At 46.9% G+C, this 18,370-nt stretch overlaps 1 long non-coding RNA gene across 1 annotated transcript; it reads left to right on the forward strand.

The window, feature by feature from the left end:
• Positions 1-141: 141 nt before the first annotated feature.
• LOC135414323 (uncharacterized) lies at positions 142-17,818 on the forward strand. The gene is made up of 3 exons (XR_010430667.1): positions 142-6,550; positions 6,846-6,907; positions 9,183-17,818. It is a non-coding gene; the product is annotated as an uncharacterized LOC135414323 (long non-coding RNA).
• The last annotated feature ends 552 nt before the right edge of the window (positions 17,819-18,370 follow it).

Raw genomic sequence — 18,370 nt, forward strand, 5'->3', positions numbered from 1 at the left:
TCTGCAAGACATGATTCTTTCTGCGTTGTCTTTTCTCCTCGAGAGTGATCCTGCGTGCTTTCTCAAAAGCATCCACAGTGTTATAGATGGCGTGTCTCCAGACCTCTCAATTGGAGGCCAGAGTAGACCAGTTATGTTGATCAATATGGCCAAGGGTGAGATGTTGTTTCAGAGAGTCCTTGTATCTTCTCTTTGGGGCTCCTCTCTTATAGCAGCCAGTGGCAAGTTCACCATAAAGCAAGATCTTAGGGAGGCGGTGGTCCTTCATCCTGGAGACGTGTCCTGCCCATTGCAGCTGTGTTCTCAGCAACATGGCCTCAATACTTGTGATATAGAGGCATAGGTGAGAAACATAAATACAGGTTCAAAATAGAAATTAGAATTTAATTTGGCAGTGAGAAGGGAACATACAGGGTAGGTCTTCCCTAGTACTTCATGGCAGAAAATCAAAGGAAGCTGGAATTGTGACTGCCAGTTACCTACATAACCAGATACCTTTGGATTTACTGTGAGGGTGGTGAGGCACTGGCAAAGGTTGCCCAGAGAAGCTGTGGATGCTCCATCCCTGAAAGTGTTCAAGGACAGGGTGGATGAAGCTCTGAGTATCCTGGTCTAGTGGAAGGTGTCCCTGTCCATGGCAGAGGGGTTGGAACTGGATGATCTTTAAGGTCCTTTCCAACCCAAACCATTCCGTGATTCTATGGTCAAACGATCCAGTGATTCATATTGAACCATGAAAAAAGTGACCAACATATGGAAAGGATATTTACTGGCTGAACAACAGAGTTTTAAATTCTCCCACCAAAATGAAGCAGAATAAAAATAGCGAAGGTAACTACATATATCAAAAGCTTTTTAAGAACATCAGAGGCTGCATCATCAGCCAAAGTGGCTGAGAAAGGAAAGGTAAATGAAGGAAAGCAGTCAGTATCAAGTCTAAAGAGAGCTTTTAAAGGAGGAAAAGTAGGACATCTTAGCTGGAAAAGCAAATACAAAAGGCAGAATGAACTGACAGCAAATAGTAATATTGGAAATAAAAGATAATGACTGCAAGCATGAAATGCAGACATAAAAAGGCTGCCACAAAGTCATTTTTGAAGAGCATATGATACTGGACATCTAAATTTTTTTTATTCTTTTCTGACTCTCACACTTGCATATGTGCTCGGGTCTTGCCAAAGCTAAGATTTGATGCTAAGGTTAGGCTAGACTGCCTTCTTAAGGTTTGGCTTTTTTTTTCTTTATAAATTTGAGAACTTGGTCCCACTCCTGTTTAATTGGTATCAAAACTTTCTTCATGGCTTCAGCAGTAAAGCATCAGTTCAGAACAAAGATTGGTGCAGGTTTACACCATCCTTCCCCTTCACAAAAAGTGTATCCCACCTCTTTAGAAAACTCTGTGTATTTCCCTAATGGTCAGATTTGTAGATGTGCCATAGTTGAGGCAAGTCAGATTTTAAATGTCTATTTTCCACAGCTTGATTACTTTGAAAATAGGTTTTTGTTGGCAGGAAGTTACCCAGGAAAGGGGACACACCTCAGAGAGAAACAAGTATGACCAAAAAAGCTATCACACTGATTTTATACATCTGTTACTTTCTACAATTTCACATGATGTTTATATGAAACCTGCTGATCCACTTCACTCACATTTTCCATCAGTGTTTGCAAGCCAACATCCTTTGGAAGAACACACCTGTAATGGACACTGAATTCTGAAAAAACAACAGCACAGAGATTTACCAGTTTGATGGGAGTAAATTAATGGTACTGTAATAGAGGGAAACAAATCTATTAAACAGAGAGCATCCAGAGATACCTCTTCAGTTTGCAGCCTTAACTACACACCAGACAAATGGCCACTTTGCTGAACTACAGTGTTTTCCCCTACACTGATCTAATACAAGACCAGTTTGGTCTTAAGTGTGTTGCAAACAAACTTTGCTTAAGTTTGTTGGCAAATAGCCAAAAAATAGTTGGGAGAAGCCTGACCTTCTGTGATCAACAATAAATGCAGGGAGATTTGATAATCTGTATCTGACAAAGAGATAAAGTGGTTAAATTCATTTTGGTGAGTAATTTCCAATGCTTTGCAGGGCAGAAAAAATCTTTTCCAAAACTAGTTACTTACTGACAAGCTTGAGAGAGTGAAACAAGAAGAGTGACAGAGATGAAAAGGTGTTTACTTCATTGGAGAAGTCACATTGCTAAATGCTAACCACAGTGGCCTTAGACAGAAACCGCACATGTACAGATCTGGAGAATGTCACAATCTGGTATTGCTAAGAAGCCTCAGCTCTGCTTTTGCAAAGGCTTGAAACATTAGTCGATTCAGTGCACATTCATAATTAGAATTTTAAGAAAGCAGCTCTGGAGTGGCTTTAATGTGTACACCCATACAAAGCAGCAGCTATAAATGCAGATGAGAACTTGGAGGGTTTTCAAGTATTGTAGCAAAAGGAAATGGCTCTTTGGAGGTGGGTCTGTAGAAGAAAGCCACGTATGTCTGTGGACTTCATGCCTCCAAGCAACCTGAAATTTGTCTGCAATTTAAGCACCATCTATTAGCACATAACTTCCTTTTCCCTTTAAACCAGTTCCTTATTGTTCTGTTCTGGTAACAAATGCCACATCCAAACTGTGAGAGTGTGGAAGGTGGAAAACCATTTCAAGAGATGCGGAAGGAGTGAAATCAAGTGATGTTTCCCCTGGTGGGGGCTGGCGATCAGAGAAGCAGTAGGGAAATGGGGCCCACTAAGCTGTCTCAGAAGCAGCCAGGAGCAGATTCTAGGAAGAGAATAGCCCCTTTTCTTACACAATGATGTTACCCTCAGCAGGACTACCCACCTTTGTCATGGCTGTGGAAAAGATATGGCTTAATAGTCTCACTTTCATATGTCAGGATGTGATTCCATCGTGCCTTCTTCATCAGCAAAGCTGGTTTAAGGTGTTGTCTATTCTCCCACTAGCCACTTGTTTTTCGTGCTGTGTCACAGCTTACCACTGCTCCAGTGGTGCTGATGAAGATGTTTAGAAAGTCATATTGTGTGCTGGATCACTGAAGAACAGTTAAAAAAGAAGGTCAAGAAAAAAGATCAGTTCACTGATCTAGTTTATAGGTCCACAGAGAGATACATCACCACAACTGAAGGGATTAAACTCAGGCACTGTGACGGGAGTCTTTTAAATTGACTTTGCTGATGGAGAAAATTTAAGAGGGAAATATATGTGCGCCCCAAGACTGGGGAGGAAGGGAGGAGTTGTACCTGGCATAGTCTAGCATTTAAAACAGTTATTCTATTTTTCACCTCTCCCCAGCCCTCCACCCACACAGTCCCATGTGAACAACCTGCTGAAGTCCTGCTCCCTCTTTGTGGTTCTTGCTTCAGCTTCAGTAAAAGAGGAACATGTTTTTACTTTCTTAACACATTAATGACAAGATCTGCAGCTGAAAAATAAAGCATTAACATACAGCATCTCTGGTCATTTGGGATACCATTAGAGGCACACATCTCTACCCTTTGGTTAAGTAGTGCAGTGAGTATATCTATCACATGCCAGAGTCCCTCCTTTCAATAAAATGGGAGTGACACCATCTTGTAGAAGGGACCTTTATTGGGGAAGCAGGTTATCAAACAGCTGTGCTCTAACTGAAGTCATGGAAGTATCCTCAAAAACACACCTAAATGAAAACTTCTGTCCTAGGCAGGAGAAAACTCTTCTTGGAGCTTGTGAGTTCATCCAGTCCCTGAGATGAGATTACAACTCCCTGTGGCATGGTTACAGATACCACATTCCTGATCTGACATACTAATAATAATGGCCCAGAGCTCTTTACCTCCAAGAGATACCTCTGACATTTACATGGAAGCACAATTATAAGCAACAGACATTTTTCAGTTCATTGTATCCCCTTCCAAACCTTGTTTCCTCTAGCCCTGTTCTCTTGCTGCTCACTATGTTCTGCTCAGCTTTAAATTCAGAAAAGCTGGCATCCAACACCATTATACAAAATGGCCAACAGGAATACAAGCCATCCCTCAAAAGTATCTTTGTCCCAAAACTGAGATTTGGAATGTGAGTTTCCTACCTTGGGCCTACCCAGACTTGTACAATATGCCAGCAGAAAACATCCTGTTACCTTCCTTTGAGAAGTATGGTAACTTTTTTTTTTCCTGCAGAAAACAATTGTTTTCACACCTTAGGTTCTTCAGCAAGTACAATGCCTGCAATTTTAGGCTTGTCTGCCCTGGCCTCACGGCTCCCTAGTTCAACAATTGCTAAGGAGCTTTTATTAACATCTCAAATACCTCCTTTCCCTTCTCCCTTTCTCAGAGGGGGTAAGAAATGCTTCAGATTCCTGAGTTTAGAAGAGCTTGGGGGCATTTTTCTTAGCAGAAGATAAGCTGAAAGGAGAACAGCATCCCTCCCCAGCCCCTCTGTCACCCTGCACCTGTCAGGCTTATGACTTGCCAGGTTTGGGTGAGGTACTGATAAAGCAAACATACTTTAAAGAGACTGAAAAATCCATCTAAATGCTGTTTAATTCATCTTGATAAGGAAGGGCTGTGGAGAGCTTTATGCCACCTTTGCTTCTCTTTTCCTTCTGTAGTTCTCAGGCTGGGCCATGTTTTCACAAATCCAAGATTTCAGTAGCAGAGTGACTGTACTATTTGAAAAACAGGACTAAGTTCGGAGAATACATAAAAGTGATAGCATTTAACTACTTCACATTTTTTACTCACTGTTTTAATTGCTTTTCAGCATCAGTCACCTTTAACAGACCCCTAAACAAAAGGCATCTAAATGGATGTTCACTTCCCTCTTCCTCTCCCAGTAGGAATTTAGTCTCCCATTTTTTCCCCCCTCCTTACAAAAAACCATGAGAGCCCCCCTACATTCATCTTGCTGCCTTTCCTGAGGTTACTGTGTGAGCTTTTTCTCCACTAATGGTGCCTCTCAGCTTACCCCATGTTCGCTGTTTGTTTTTGGGCTCAGCCTGCAATAGTAATCAAGGCCAAATATTTGCTCAAATGAAGTGGCTCTGTGGTTCTCATTCCAGGAAGCTGGCTGAGGACAAAGTGAAACTAACTTGAAATACTCTAGTATGCCCAAGAGATGCTAGGAGCAAGGGATTTTTCCAGTGCTGTAGAAAGTCATCCAGATTCTCATTGTAGCTTTGTTGTGGGAACTGCAGGGGAACTAACTCATTTATAGCCTGCCCCAATGAAAGACACCACTTTTATCTGACAGAAACCAAAGTCAGTCCAGTTAAAGCCAAACTTTAAGACCGTTCTGTTGGGCTATAACCAGAAAGAAGACCCAGTGTGAAGTCACGCAAGCATTCATTCTCCCTGTTCTGCAAGGCTAAAGCCCACATTTTTCTGATAAGAGGAGGCTATATCCTTTGTGCTTGCAAGTCAGTGGCAGGTCTTATAAACACACCCACAGATTCTCAGCCTAACATATTGCAAGCTCTGTGCATCTGGAGCCAGTGCATGCTTTTCTCAACAACCCCCCTTTCATTTCTGCCAAGATTCCCTCCCACATTTGGGACTTTTTTCCTGCTCCCTTGAGAGCCTCCTCAATTCTCCCAGCTCCTCCAGCCTCCCACTGTCAGAGTGGACTGTTCTGTACAGCTTTCCTGGTCTGCTCTGCCTTTGGGAACATATGGACCAGTGCAGGAAGCTGGGCACAAAAATCTGTGCATTACCCTTATTCTCAGCCCTGTGTTTGGGTCAGGTGGATGGACCAGAAGACTGAACTGACAGTGCTGACACAGAAAGCAGAAAATCTCCAGGACCTACTGGGGCATTAGCTTTGTAGGATGTGAGAAGTTACCAACAGAGATACATGACGTGCCATCACTGTGGGAAGCCACCTTTTAGATGAGGTGCAGACAAGCTCCATTTAACACAGTCACATTCTTTCCCATTTATCAGACCATCGTTTCCTGGGAATATTCTGGAACAAGGAAAGCAATTCACTGGGCATCCTGTGTGTTTTCATAACACACCACCGATTCCTGTCAAAAATCAATAGCTCACTGAGGAGTAGCAGACTACTGAGCTGCCCAGGCTAGCACCTGCTCTGCAATATTTCTCAGCTACCAAGAGGCAGGAAAGCATTAGAGGAATCAAACCCACAGCACAGAGGTGCTCAGGGACTTAAGAACTCCTGAAATTCCTCCATGTGAGGTAGCAACTTGTTTTAGTCCAGGGCGTAAGGAGTTCCTGCAAGCAGTGCTGCCTTCTTGAACTGGTTCAAGGACAAAAAAAAAAAAGAAGTTAAAAGATTTTCTGTGGAATAGAATATTTGGACTTTGAGTTACAAACACAAGCATGACACAGATCATAAAACATGAAATAAGGGAGCTCTGCTCTCTTCTACGCAGTGGGGCAAGGCATTTAACCTGTCGTAAATCCTGTCCACTCCCTCCTTGTCTTTTCTGTTTATACATGAAGTTAAAGCATCCTTAAGCCTCTTACTACTCTACCACTCTCCTGATTACAGCCGCATCTAACACTGAACTTGAAGCACACACCTGTACGTGAGTTTGCGGCTAATTGCGAGAGAGTGCAGAGGCCTATAATTCTTTGACTCTTTATAGAGGAATGTACATGTATAAAAACCTTTTGAATTTTCATAAGCTGGCCCTTAGATGTGGGACAGCAAAATACAAAAAGATGAAAACAAGATGCTCACCCGATGATTCAGCTTTCCTGCAAAGTTTCTCCTACCAGCCATCATAACCCTGAAAATAATCATCCCAGCCCCTTTTTTCCTGTGGGCTACAAACACATCAGCAATGAGGATAATAATTTAAGGTTTTTTGTTCCTACTAGGAATTCATGAGAAAAAACTTTGCATTACATGGAAAAAAAAGAGTCATATGCAGAAAAGGAAGGTATGCATATGTTTCGTTTTCTTGCCTTTTGGTTTTTGGAGGTTTTTGGTTTTGGGGTTTTTTTTTGGTGGTTGTTGTTTAAGGAATGCTAAATCTTTGCTAGGGGACATACCAGCTGTCTCCAAGCGCTTTTTATGACGATCTCTCTTGTACCTTAATTGAGAAAGCAGGGCGTGGAAGTTTCAACAAAGGCTGCCCTTTGTAGTGTGTTAATTAGGCACAGGAGTTAACAAAACCCCTCAGTTATAAACAATTACCTTTCCCCAGGCTTACCTTCATTTTCATGCTATTGCATTTTTACTAATTTTCTGTTAGATTTCCAAAGTGGACAAGACTAATTTCTAAAATTAGTCTCATAATTAGCAAAGAAAAGAAGAAAAAAAAAAACCAAGCAGGAAAATATGTAAAGCAGGAGGGGGAAAAAAAAGGTATAATTAGAAACACTTAAAGATGCCTTTTTTTGTGCTTCTTCAGGATATAGGAGACCAAGGTCTTTTAAGTTCACTGTAAAGTCCCCTTTAAAAATCTGGATTATAGTCCCCTGGAATTGACTCCTGGGTGTAAATGCCTGGGGATGGGAAAGAATGTGGTTAGGGTTTGTGTGCCCTGAAATGATTGCTACCCTCACCCCCACAGGAGGAGAAAACAGAGGAAAGCGAGAGAGGCTGTAATTCCTCCAGACCCTCTCCATCCATTTCATTTGCAAAGCGAAGTTTGCTTTAAAAAGATGGCCCTGCTTGGCCCATAGGACATCTTGCCTGCTGGTATCCTGGCTGGCTGCTCAGCATGTGCTCAGACTCTGAGACACACAACAGCTGGGAGGGGAGCGGCCTCTGCCCTCCTCCCTGCCAACGTTTGGTCCTGATGGCTGTGACCTCACCTCTTGGCACCAAGCTGTCCCTGGCACTGGCTTCCCTCCTCCTCCCTCTGCCTCCTGGCAAGGGAAGGAGGAAGCCCAGGGGCTTGGGGCAGCCCTTCTGCCTCAAAAAGAGGCAATCCCCATGATGGAAAACTGTACTATAAGGACAACTGCCATCTTAATGCTAAACATTTTCCACCCTGCATTGCCATGAAACCTTTCACACTGCTGCTCTCTAACCTTGTTTTCCAATGAATTTCTGGAGAAAGGTCAAGCAAGGCCCTTGAACTCATGGTACTGGGAGAAGCACATTATGATTCAGTCTCCGGTCAGCGTCACACTTCTCTTGTCACCTGTGATAGTGCTGTTTGCCCCAAACCTTTACAATGTAGATGGCCCCAGATATTCAAGCATAAGTTGCCTTTGTGTCCAAGGAGCTGCCCAGAAAGCAGGGGAGCAACATCTCTGCGGGACTGGGGAGATAGTAGTTCAAGCTACATTCCCAATGGGGGCTGTGTCTCCCAGCCGGCCAGCAGACCTGGAAAAGACTGTCTAGGGGAAAACTCATAATTCTTAATGGCAGCTTCCCAAGCATAGCATTCTTATTGGGAAATTGCCTCTTCTCTCTGGAAGAGACTGCGGATAACCTAGTAAAGATAGGCATTCCCCCCTTATTACTGCACGTCAAACCACAGTCCTCCTTTCTCGCTGTGTTGCAGTAGCACAGACTGATTCTGAAGCCAAGATCAGCTCCTGCTACTTTCCCCAAAGAGTTTTCAAGCTCCAACAGACCAGATAATCTCATTGTGAGAGAGCAATCAGAGATAAAGAAAGGCTGAGGCTGGCCTCAATGCCTGCAGCTGGTCCCAGGCAGGAGACAGGTACAGGTACTACTGTGACTGACCAGGCAAGTCAGGAAACCGAGGACCCCATGGCAGCACAGAGCTACTGCACGTAAGATGGAAAATTTTTAAACTGCTGTAGATGGGGCCCACAGGAAACTTTTGGGAAGCGTGTGCTGGGTCTAAGACAGGAACCAAGAGAGTCAGTGTTTAAAACATGCATTGACAATGAATTGCTTCATTACTTAGAGAAAAATTGAGAAGGGGGAAGGAGCAAAACTCAACCACATCAGGAAACAGGCAAATAATTGTCTGATGGATACACCACATCTCCTGATTGCTGGTCTTGGGCTTTGCTGCTGCTCAGCCCACTCATCATGATAAGCTTCTCCTTCCAGGACACAGCAAGGTCTGCCCTACATTTAGGTACAGATCTTACACCCTGGAAAAGAAGCAAACAGAAACATCTTGCATAGGGCTGCTTGCTGTCTCTGCTAGTGTCTCATTTTGCCCTGCTTTACTGTTTTGCTTTCTCCTCCAACACCTTCCCTTGTCCATACACTTTCAATTGAAGAAGGACAGTGCCACCCTTCAAACTGAAGAAAGTTTTGGCCCATGAGCTGCTGAAGAAAGACACATAGATGTGTGAACTGCAACCCCTCTTCTGCAGCACTTTGTGAAGCAAGTGAGCAGTCCCAGGCAGGAGGAGGCTTTCTGCATTTTGAACAGGCCAAGGTGAGGAGTCGTGCAGGGCAGAGCACCCTGAGAAATTGGACCTCATGACCTGGACTTGCACATCCACGAGCAGAGACATGGGAAATGCTGCCTTTCTGGAGCTAAAGTGGGGAGGGGAGTGCTGGAAGCTGCAGACAGGAAGAGCTTGACTTGGGAAAAGCGAAGCAGGTAACAATCATACAACTATTTATGGCTCTTTTTCCTTGTGACAACTGCAGCCTTATAAGGGCAAGAGCGCTTTACTCGGGGCAGAGCTGCGGAGGTGGAGCCTCCAGGGGCACTCCTGATGCTTGCTCCCAGGCTATCTGCCTGCACAAGCCGCTGACCTCCTTCCCGGGAAAAACCCTGGGAACCCTCGCTGAATCCAGCTGTTCAAATTTCAAATTACAAAACGCCTCGGCTCCCCTCCCCTTCTCCCCATACCTCCTACTAGCTGGAGCTGTGGTGAAGCAGAAATGTCTGCATTTGTAACGTTGTGGGTATCTGGGAGCAGTGGGTTGGAGAGCCCCCCGCAGCTGACGTGGGAAACCTATTCCCATCTGGTTGTGATAGTACTGAGAACTGGAAGAAACAAGAAAGGAAAAACAAACAACCTTCCCCTCGAACCCCCCCCCCAGTGTTGCTTGTCGGCCACTAGTGAGTGTGTGAAAGGCTGCAGCTGGCAAATCTGGTGCACAAACTCTGTTGCAGATCCTTCTGCCTATGGTTGTGGTTCGGAGCCCCCCACTAACTCTGGTGGAGCTTCCAGTCTGTGTGTGTTGGGTTCTTACACATTTCAACCCTGTCCAATCCACCCAGCTGAACTATGCTGGAAATGGGTTGCAAATAAAACTAAACACAAACATGCTAAAAATGTCACTGTCATCAGATAAGGTTGCTATGTACATAAAATTCCTGACACGAGTTCATTAGACCAAGGACATGAAAAGTTGCGCTACATGCATATGTTGGCTGGGATGGGGAGGAGGGTATGGTGAGGAAGGATTCAGCCTGAAGCTTTATTTTTTTTTGGCCTTCTAACAACCCATAGCCATCACCCTGTGTGTGTGACTCAATTTCTCGCAATAGGAAGGGAAAAAGGAAAAAAAACCCAACAAATGTTACAGCACCCACTTCCTTCTGTGAACACAGGTGTGATTTGGGAAGGAGCAGGAGGCAGGGTTAGCCATGTCACTTGTGAGCCATGGAAGGTTGGCTTTCCAGAGGACAAAGCACATGCTGACCAAGTCTTTACTCAGCAGTCTTTACCAAAACCAGTCATTTTTAGCACTGCAGGAGGCATTTATCTCTGCATTATAAGAGGGAAAACAGGCACCAAGAGCTTCCTCTATGATAAACTTCTTGTAGTTGTGGCTATGTTCAACTTGCAGAAACATGGGACTGCCTGGGCTAGGTGCTCCCACATGGACTTACCAGTCCTCGGACACTCAGGTTTGCAGAAGTGCCTGATTGGAATGACCTTCCCTACCACATACTGAGTTGTTATAATTCTCAAGCCACATATTTTAAGAGAGGGGTAAGAGCTGTGAGAGGGATTTCAGGTGATCCCCTCCTCTCCCGAGCTTACCACAACAGCCACCCTTTGGCTGCTTGCAGGCTGGCTGTGGCTCAAGAAGGAGAAGCTGTGCACCCTTCGCCCCAGGATGAGCAACGTGGGTTAGATTAACCTGCAAAGGTGTAACATCATGTCCTCCTCAGCCTCACAAAGGTCAGGGTTGGGGCTTCACGGCTATGTGAAACCAGCACAAGTCTGAGCAGCCTTTGAAGGAGGGCTGTTCTCCTTCCTCCTCTGATATTCATACTGCCACTGCTAGTCTCGTATGACAGCCAGCTGATCCAGCTGGAAACAACCTTGAAACTAAAGAAAGGCAGATGTTTCCAGTTTGATAATTTCTTTGATCCATTTGACTACCTGGTTGCTACACAGGTGCTGAAAATGTACAGTCATGGGAAGCCAGACACAAGCTGCTCAGAAACTATGAGGGAATTGAAGCTCAGGAGAGGCCAGAAAGCCTCCTTTCCAGAAATATCATGAATGAGTGGAATTCAGATGTGTGGCTGGTCACAGGGGTTCTTTTAGCATCCCACAGGCAAGTGCTTGCAATCAGTATCTGAATTAAGGGATAAATTAAGGGATGTCTATTACCAAAAAAGTAGAATTACCAAAATCACAGCACCATTTAGCATAGGCGGTAATTTTGAGGTCTCCAGATCAACATCCTGCCTGGAGCAGGACCAGCATTAATGTTGGATCAAAGTGCTCAGGGCCAAATCTCTGAGGATGGCACATCCACTATCTCTGTTCTTGCCTCTTGTCCTTTCACTGAGCACCTCTGGCAATCTGGCTTTACCTTTCAAATAACCCCCATTTGGGTGGTAGAAGCCAGCTGTTACATAGTCCCCCTCACAAGCCTGCGTGCCCCTTTGCAAACCAACCCACCTCCCTCAGCCCTGCTCGTGTCAGGTGGTCCAGCCCCCTTAGTCAGCTTTGTGCTCCTCCCCAGAGTCGCTGCAGTTTGTTAGTGTCCCTCCTGCAAATGTAAAGGATCCTCCTGAAGGAGCCTGAGGAATGGTCCATCTCACCTTCTGGAGGAGAGCAGGTGTCTCTGTCTACTTGTAGAAACTCGAGTCTTTGCGAGTGTGTTTGTTGGGGTGTGCATGCACAGAACCAGCATCTGTCAGTGCGTGTGCACAGTGCCACACAGGGAGGCCATGCATCCGCCTCTCGGGTAAATAGTGATTCAGAAGTTTAGGTCATAAAAATGGGTGCAAATTCACTCAAGTCCCTGGAGCTGTGGTTCCTGTGAGCAGAGCTATACTGCAGGTATGCTGTGTGAGTGCCATCTATATTGATTTCCAGGGACGTCTGTGCACTGTCCTTCTTCTTCAGCATCTCTGCACCTTAGCAGGCACAGATTCTCCTTCCCGTTGTCATTGGCAAAAATGTTTACAATCAGGTGTAAATCTGGTCAGGTAGCTTCTTGATTACTCACTTCTCAGCTATTACTCTGCTTCAGTAACCCTGAAGCTCAGGAGACAGGGTGTACCAGGCAGTAGCTAGGACTGGAAGACAACAGAAATCACGTTCTGCTCTGGTGAAGTTGCTGGAGGGCAGTGCATCACTGCTGTGATGTCATGAGCATGAGGCATGGCCTTCAGAGCATAAAAAAAGAATTCCCTTTACTCAGTGGGCCAACAGGTGATTTCAAAAGATGCAAGCGAAAAGGGAGACGTCAAAACTTTTACCTGCTTGCTGTCCTGAGGATATGGTGGGTAAAATGATGTGTAACTGTGAATCAGCGGTGCCTTTTGCAATGTCAGGATTGTGGCATGATGAGCGATCCCTCTGAAGTCTTTGTAAGCCTTTTTCCTATGGTGCAGATGGACTGGGCAGGGTAGAGCCAATGCTGGACCAGTGGCTGCCCCAAGCTACAGAGGCAGCAGCAGGAGAAAGCCCCGGGGTGCTGGTTCTCAGTCGGTCACATCCACTCCTCATTTTACTGCAAGAACTGCCATCAAACCTCTGTCATAAGGAGTTTTGTTGCTGCAGCCCAGGATGCTTGGATGCCTGGCACATAAGGACAAGAGGTGTTGGGTAAAGACCCAGTTTTACTCAGTTGGTGTTAAGCTCAAGGCTAGAGCTGTGGTCTTACAAAGAAGAGGAAGCAAAGCAATGTAATCTGCTATAGGGAACAGAGATGTAGATCTGGGTTAACACAGAGTGAGGTGCTCAAAGGTCTGATCCAGATCACAGTCAGGCAAAGTTTACTCCCCAGCTATAGAAAATTATTACAGAAATGGAATAAAACAAGGTTTTACTACAAGCCAAGGACAAGAATCACCAGCTGCTCATGTCACCCAGCTCCTTTATTCTGAAACAAACAATTTAGGGACCGCCTTATGCAGCACAAGGAAAAGGTGTTCAGGACAGGTTTGAAAGACAGAGTTTGTTCCAGCAGTCAACATCTCCTTTTGAGTCCCTTTCATAAATCCCGAAAGCAAGGCAGAGAGGTAAAATGCAAACTCAGCTGATCTTCCCCATCGGTTCCACCTCTGGTGGAACTGGTCCCAGCTGGGATCCTATGGGATGTGTTGGGACAAGAAGTGGTGTGTGCACCAACACTGCTACTAGATATAGGTTGAAGGGCCCAAAATACATGTGCAGCCACCATAAGCCAAGGGACCTTGTCCGCTGCCCAGGGTGGGGTGGCCAGTCTCATTTAGCTTGGCAGCCTGGCATACCTTACCAGGCTTATTTGGTCGTGTGTCCTTCTCCCTCCTCAGCCGTATCCCCAGGGCCAGGTTTTCCTGCTTCACCCCAAACACTTATTTTTCTTATTTTAGAACAAACAGAGTTGCGTGTGTTTTGATTTCTAGAAAAAGGTTAGAGGGAGGTCAGAGCTGACATCTGGGCTGGAGATAACATTCCCGTCTAATTAGCAAACCCTGGATAATGAGGGCCTTCCTGTCCCATCCCCTTGCCCTGGTGTGGGAGAGGGGAGACCCAGTGGAGGCTGGGGCAGAAATGAGGCAGGAGAATACCCTGTAAGGCAGCATTCCATTTTCTAGTGTCCCCAGCCCAAGCTCATGGGCTGCTGATAGGTGCCTGTGGGCAACGGCTGGAGGCTGCCCCTCCTTCATCTTTGTGTGAGGACACCATCTGCAGGCACCCAGCCTCTGCAGGCTCTTTTTCCAAGGCACTGGCCATGTCTTTCCAAAGTGCTGATGGTGCTGCCAGTCCCCTCCAAACCTATTGCCCGGGGAGAGCTCATTTGCCCTTTCTGCAAATCAGGGATTATGGATTTAAATACCCAGGTGCTACAGGTCCTACCCGTGCTGCTGTGTGAGTGGCAAGAGGAGACACCAGCAGATAAGATGTTGGAGACACAGATGAGATGCACAGCGAGGTCTGCAGAGCACAGCTGGGCTATCTGCTTCCCTCCCCTCAGCCTAGGGAGCTGTACATTGGCAGTTCCATCCCTGCTCTCGGGAATCGGGTCATTTACCAGGGCAGCACAGCCCGCCGGGCTGACACGATGCAGCTGGTTGTGTGCAGCAGTACCGCAAAGAGGAGACAGCCACGGCTGGAGTCAGCTTTGGCTGGGATGCTGAGCTGGGGGAGCAAAGGGCCAGAAGTGCTGAGGAGACCCAGTTTGTGAGGGTTCCTGCAATTTCTAGACATGTACCCCTGCAGCAGGACATGGAGGTGCTGGAATAAAGCCTGACTCAATAAAGCCTGGTAGAGAGGCTCCCTGACTGAATCACCTCGAGCTCTGTGCTTTCCCTGCAGCTCCCCTGCTGTGGGCTGACTCTGTGCTTGCAAAACCCCATGAGATCAGGGGCGCAGGCAAGCGAGGCGGGGGCTGAACTGCAGCCAGGCACTCTCCAGGTGAGATTAAAACAGCAGGCACATCCTGTCCATGGAAAACCCCGGCTGACACCCCTCAGCAGAGCCGGTGACACACCAGGCTCTTGCCTTGTCAGCTCCATGGCAGGGGGATTTGCTGCCAGCAGCCTCAGATGCGTGTCCGCCCTCACCGGAAATGCCACAGCCTGTTGATTCCTTGGAGGGGACGTGACCATCATTCCTGACCTCAGTATAAAACCCCAGGGAGGGAAGGAAAAAAAGAAGGCAGGGAAACAAGGCTCGGCATGTAACGCTGGCAGAGCTCAGCCATCATGACCCCGGCTGCAAGCTGGAGAAGATGAAGCTGGGAACCGTGCCCTTGGGTCAGTCATGTGCTGCTGGTCACCACGGGCTGGGTAAAATGTCACAGGGAGGCACAGCATTGTGGGGGAGCAGCAGAACAGGGAGATGACAGCAGCCTAAGGAGTTTGCTTGCGGACATGGCCACATGCTCCAAGCTTCCTTGCTGCAGGCTCCAGTGAGACCAGCAGTGACGGGTCCCTCATGTTCCCACATCCTTTTGTCTCAAGGGTGCTGCCAGCTTCTGCCTTCTGTGCAGTGCCAGACAGATTAAGAAAACCTTAAATGTGCTTCCTCCTGAGAGTTGTCAACAAACTGAGAACAGAACTTGAGCCCAAGGCCAGGGAAAGGGCCCAGACAGGAACAAGGGGGTTGGCGTGCTGGGCAACTGCACAGTTTAGCATTAAAAATGCAGTGGCAGGCATGACAGCAGCAACCTTTAATATTGCCCGAGCTCTATGAAAAGTTTCCATGCTTCTGCCAGGATCTTAGGGTGAAGCCCATGGGACCTGGCCCAGATGGGAAGTGGAAGGTGGATCTCCTCAGGTGGTGAGCTTAGCTGAAATAGCTAGGCTGAAGGATCAGCCCCTTGGGAGCAGACCGGGCGAGCAAGAAAGAAGAATGTGAGGGTTTTGTCTTGTAGCTTCCTGCCAAAAACTGGCATGGCTGTAAACACAAGTGCAGAACAATAAGGTCTCCTGTCCCAGCAGCTGCTAAAGCTGTCACCTGGGAAGCTTCCTGCAATCAGCCACTGGAAGGACAAAAAGGAGCTCCCACATGCTTTCCTGCAATTTGTCATATGTCTGATCTCTGCTCTGCTCAGTCTCTATCATCCTCCCTTCCCCCAGAGCCCTGTCTCACACTCCAACAAGAGGATGTGGTTATGAAGGCCAACCTCTGGTTAGGAGGAGCAGTCTCATTGTTCAACCTTGCTTCTCCAAGCAGCAAGAAGTGCTTTTCTTTATGACTTCTGAGTCACCCTATAGTTTCTCCACAGAAAGTATTTCCCCTGGGCTGGTTCTGCAGGCACTGGGTGAACTTCCCTGGTGCCTCAGACAGTTCCATAGCACTCTGCAGATCCTCTCTGCCTGCCACGTGTTGCAGCTTCAGGGCTTACAGTGACCAGAGTTGGCACAGTGCTGCCACCGGCTTCTTTTTCAGACCACTGCACCTTTCCAAGGCGTTAATCTCTGGGTCTGAACACTGCCATGCTGGATCTCTCCTGCCGGGTAAGTATTTTTAGAAAGTTTGAGCTCAGACCATGCAGTCACTCCTGAGCTATGCCAGGATGAAAAGAAAACAACCACTTCTGCCTGAACAATAGCAGCGTGGAACAAAAAGCCACTGTAAGAGGGGTTTTTCGGCATCACTCAAAACTGGCCAAGCTTTGAAAGATGAAACTCGCAGTCAAAAAAAAAAAAGAAAAAGGTTCCTAGTGAACAAGTGAACAGAAAGGGCTTTGACAGTTTACTTAAAAAAGCCAGATTAAAGCAAAATGATGTTATATAAATACGTGGGCGTGCTGGAGCTTGCATGCAGTACAGCACTCCATCTCCATCTCTGCCACTGCCCTGGCCAGACCCAGAGCTGGGTTTGTCACCTGCTGCTGCCTGTGGCACAGCCCTGCAGGTAAAGCCACCTCCAAGTAAAGGAGCTGGGCAGTCCCTGCGCCCGCGGCTACGGGCCCTGCGGGGAAGTGTTATTGCCTCATGATGGAGCCAGAAAGCAACCTCGGGGGATGCAGATCCTCTCCTTCCTGAGGCCATGTAGCTACGAGTGCAGAGCCAGCTAGGAAAAACACCCTCTCGCTGCCAGCTGTGTGAGACCTGTGTGAGACCGGCATGGAGGAGCGGGAGCCAAGGGGGTGACCGGAGGTCACCATCTCTGGAAAACACCGAAATCTCTGGTGCGTTTTGTACCCTCTGGATGACTTAAAGTCAGTGTTTCTGAGGGCTCTCACTGAAAAATTTCCTGTTTTTCAGGAAATTGCTCAACCACTTGTCCACTCTGAGAGGAGAGATGGTGCTGGGGTGCCTTTAGCAGCAGAGGGATGAGGAGTCTGTAATAGCTGAGAAGGGTACTGGGAGCTCAGCCTTCCCTTGGGTGGGAGAGCCAGCAGGCTGGCTCCTGTCCTCTTCTGTCAGCAGCTACAGCTGCTGGGGACATCTGTGAGACCCAGAAGCTCCTGGCACTCTCCACAGCAGACAACAAGAGTACGTGAGTGGGTAAAGATGTATATATACGTACAGGGACCTTACTTCACAGAAGCTGCAGACCATGGAGAAAACCTGTCAATTTTAGTGCGTTTTTATTGTGACTATTTGGATTATGAGGGCCTAGGAAGTCAATGCAAGCAGATGGGAAGTTGGGTGCTGCCCTGTTGCCTGCAGCTGCCAGCTGTCCTTCACTCACACAACATGAGCAGCTTCAGTGTCCCACTCTAGCCTCTCCTTATAGGATCAGTTCCCTTCACTACCCATCAGGGACCCCTTGCCACCAGGAAGGCAGCCACAGGGTTTCTCCTCCCTCTGTTCCCACTGGGCTGTGGGCTGACACATTTTTAAGCTCTCCCTGGAGGCCTCCATTTTCCACCCATTTGGCTCCTCTGGGTGTAAGAAATTAGGGATTTCCCCTGCTGTTCCTGCCTCTATCCTTCCCTGGGTGGTAGAATTGAGGAAAAAAGCAACCAGGCACAGCTCAGCACAGCAGCCCCCTCTGACACCACATCCAGCCTCTGGCTACCACTCTCCTTAGAGTTGCAATCTTTGGGTTTTGCCTGAAAAAGGTTTTAAGAGGAAAAGTGTTGCTGAAATTACAGAGTTGCAGAGGCAGAGAAACCACAAAGCTCACAAGTGCACCCCAGGTCCTTGACAAGGGTGGCAGGACATGGCAGGACACCACCCATGTGTGATGATGGACTTTGGCCTTGCTTTTGACTATAACTGGGTTAATTTTCTTCCTAGTAGGCAGTACAGTGCTGTGTGTTGGATTTGGTATGAGAATAATGTTGATAACACGCCAGTGTTGTAGTTGTTGCTAAGTAGTACTTACTTTAAATCAATGACTTTTCAGTTTCCTGTACTCTGACAGTGAAGAGCTGCAAAAGACACAGGGAAGGAGTGTGGCCAGGACAGCTGATCCAAAATGGCCAAGGAGATATTCCATGTCATAGAACACCATGCCCAATATATAAACTGGGGAGTTACCTGGAAGGGGTCAATCACTGCTCAGGGATGGGCTGGGCATCGGTCAATGTGTGGTGAGCAACTGGGTTGTGCATCACTTGTTTCTCTGGGGTTTTCTTTCTCTTTTTGTTGTTT

The sequence above is a fragment of the Pseudopipra pipra genome, chromosome 5 (genome assembly GCF_036250125.1).
Source record: "Pseudopipra pipra isolate bDixPip1 chromosome 5, bDixPip1.hap1, whole genome shotgun sequence".
In the NCBI taxonomy this organism is placed as follows: domain Eukaryota; kingdom Metazoa; phylum Chordata; class Aves; order Passeriformes; family Pipridae; genus Pseudopipra; species Pseudopipra pipra.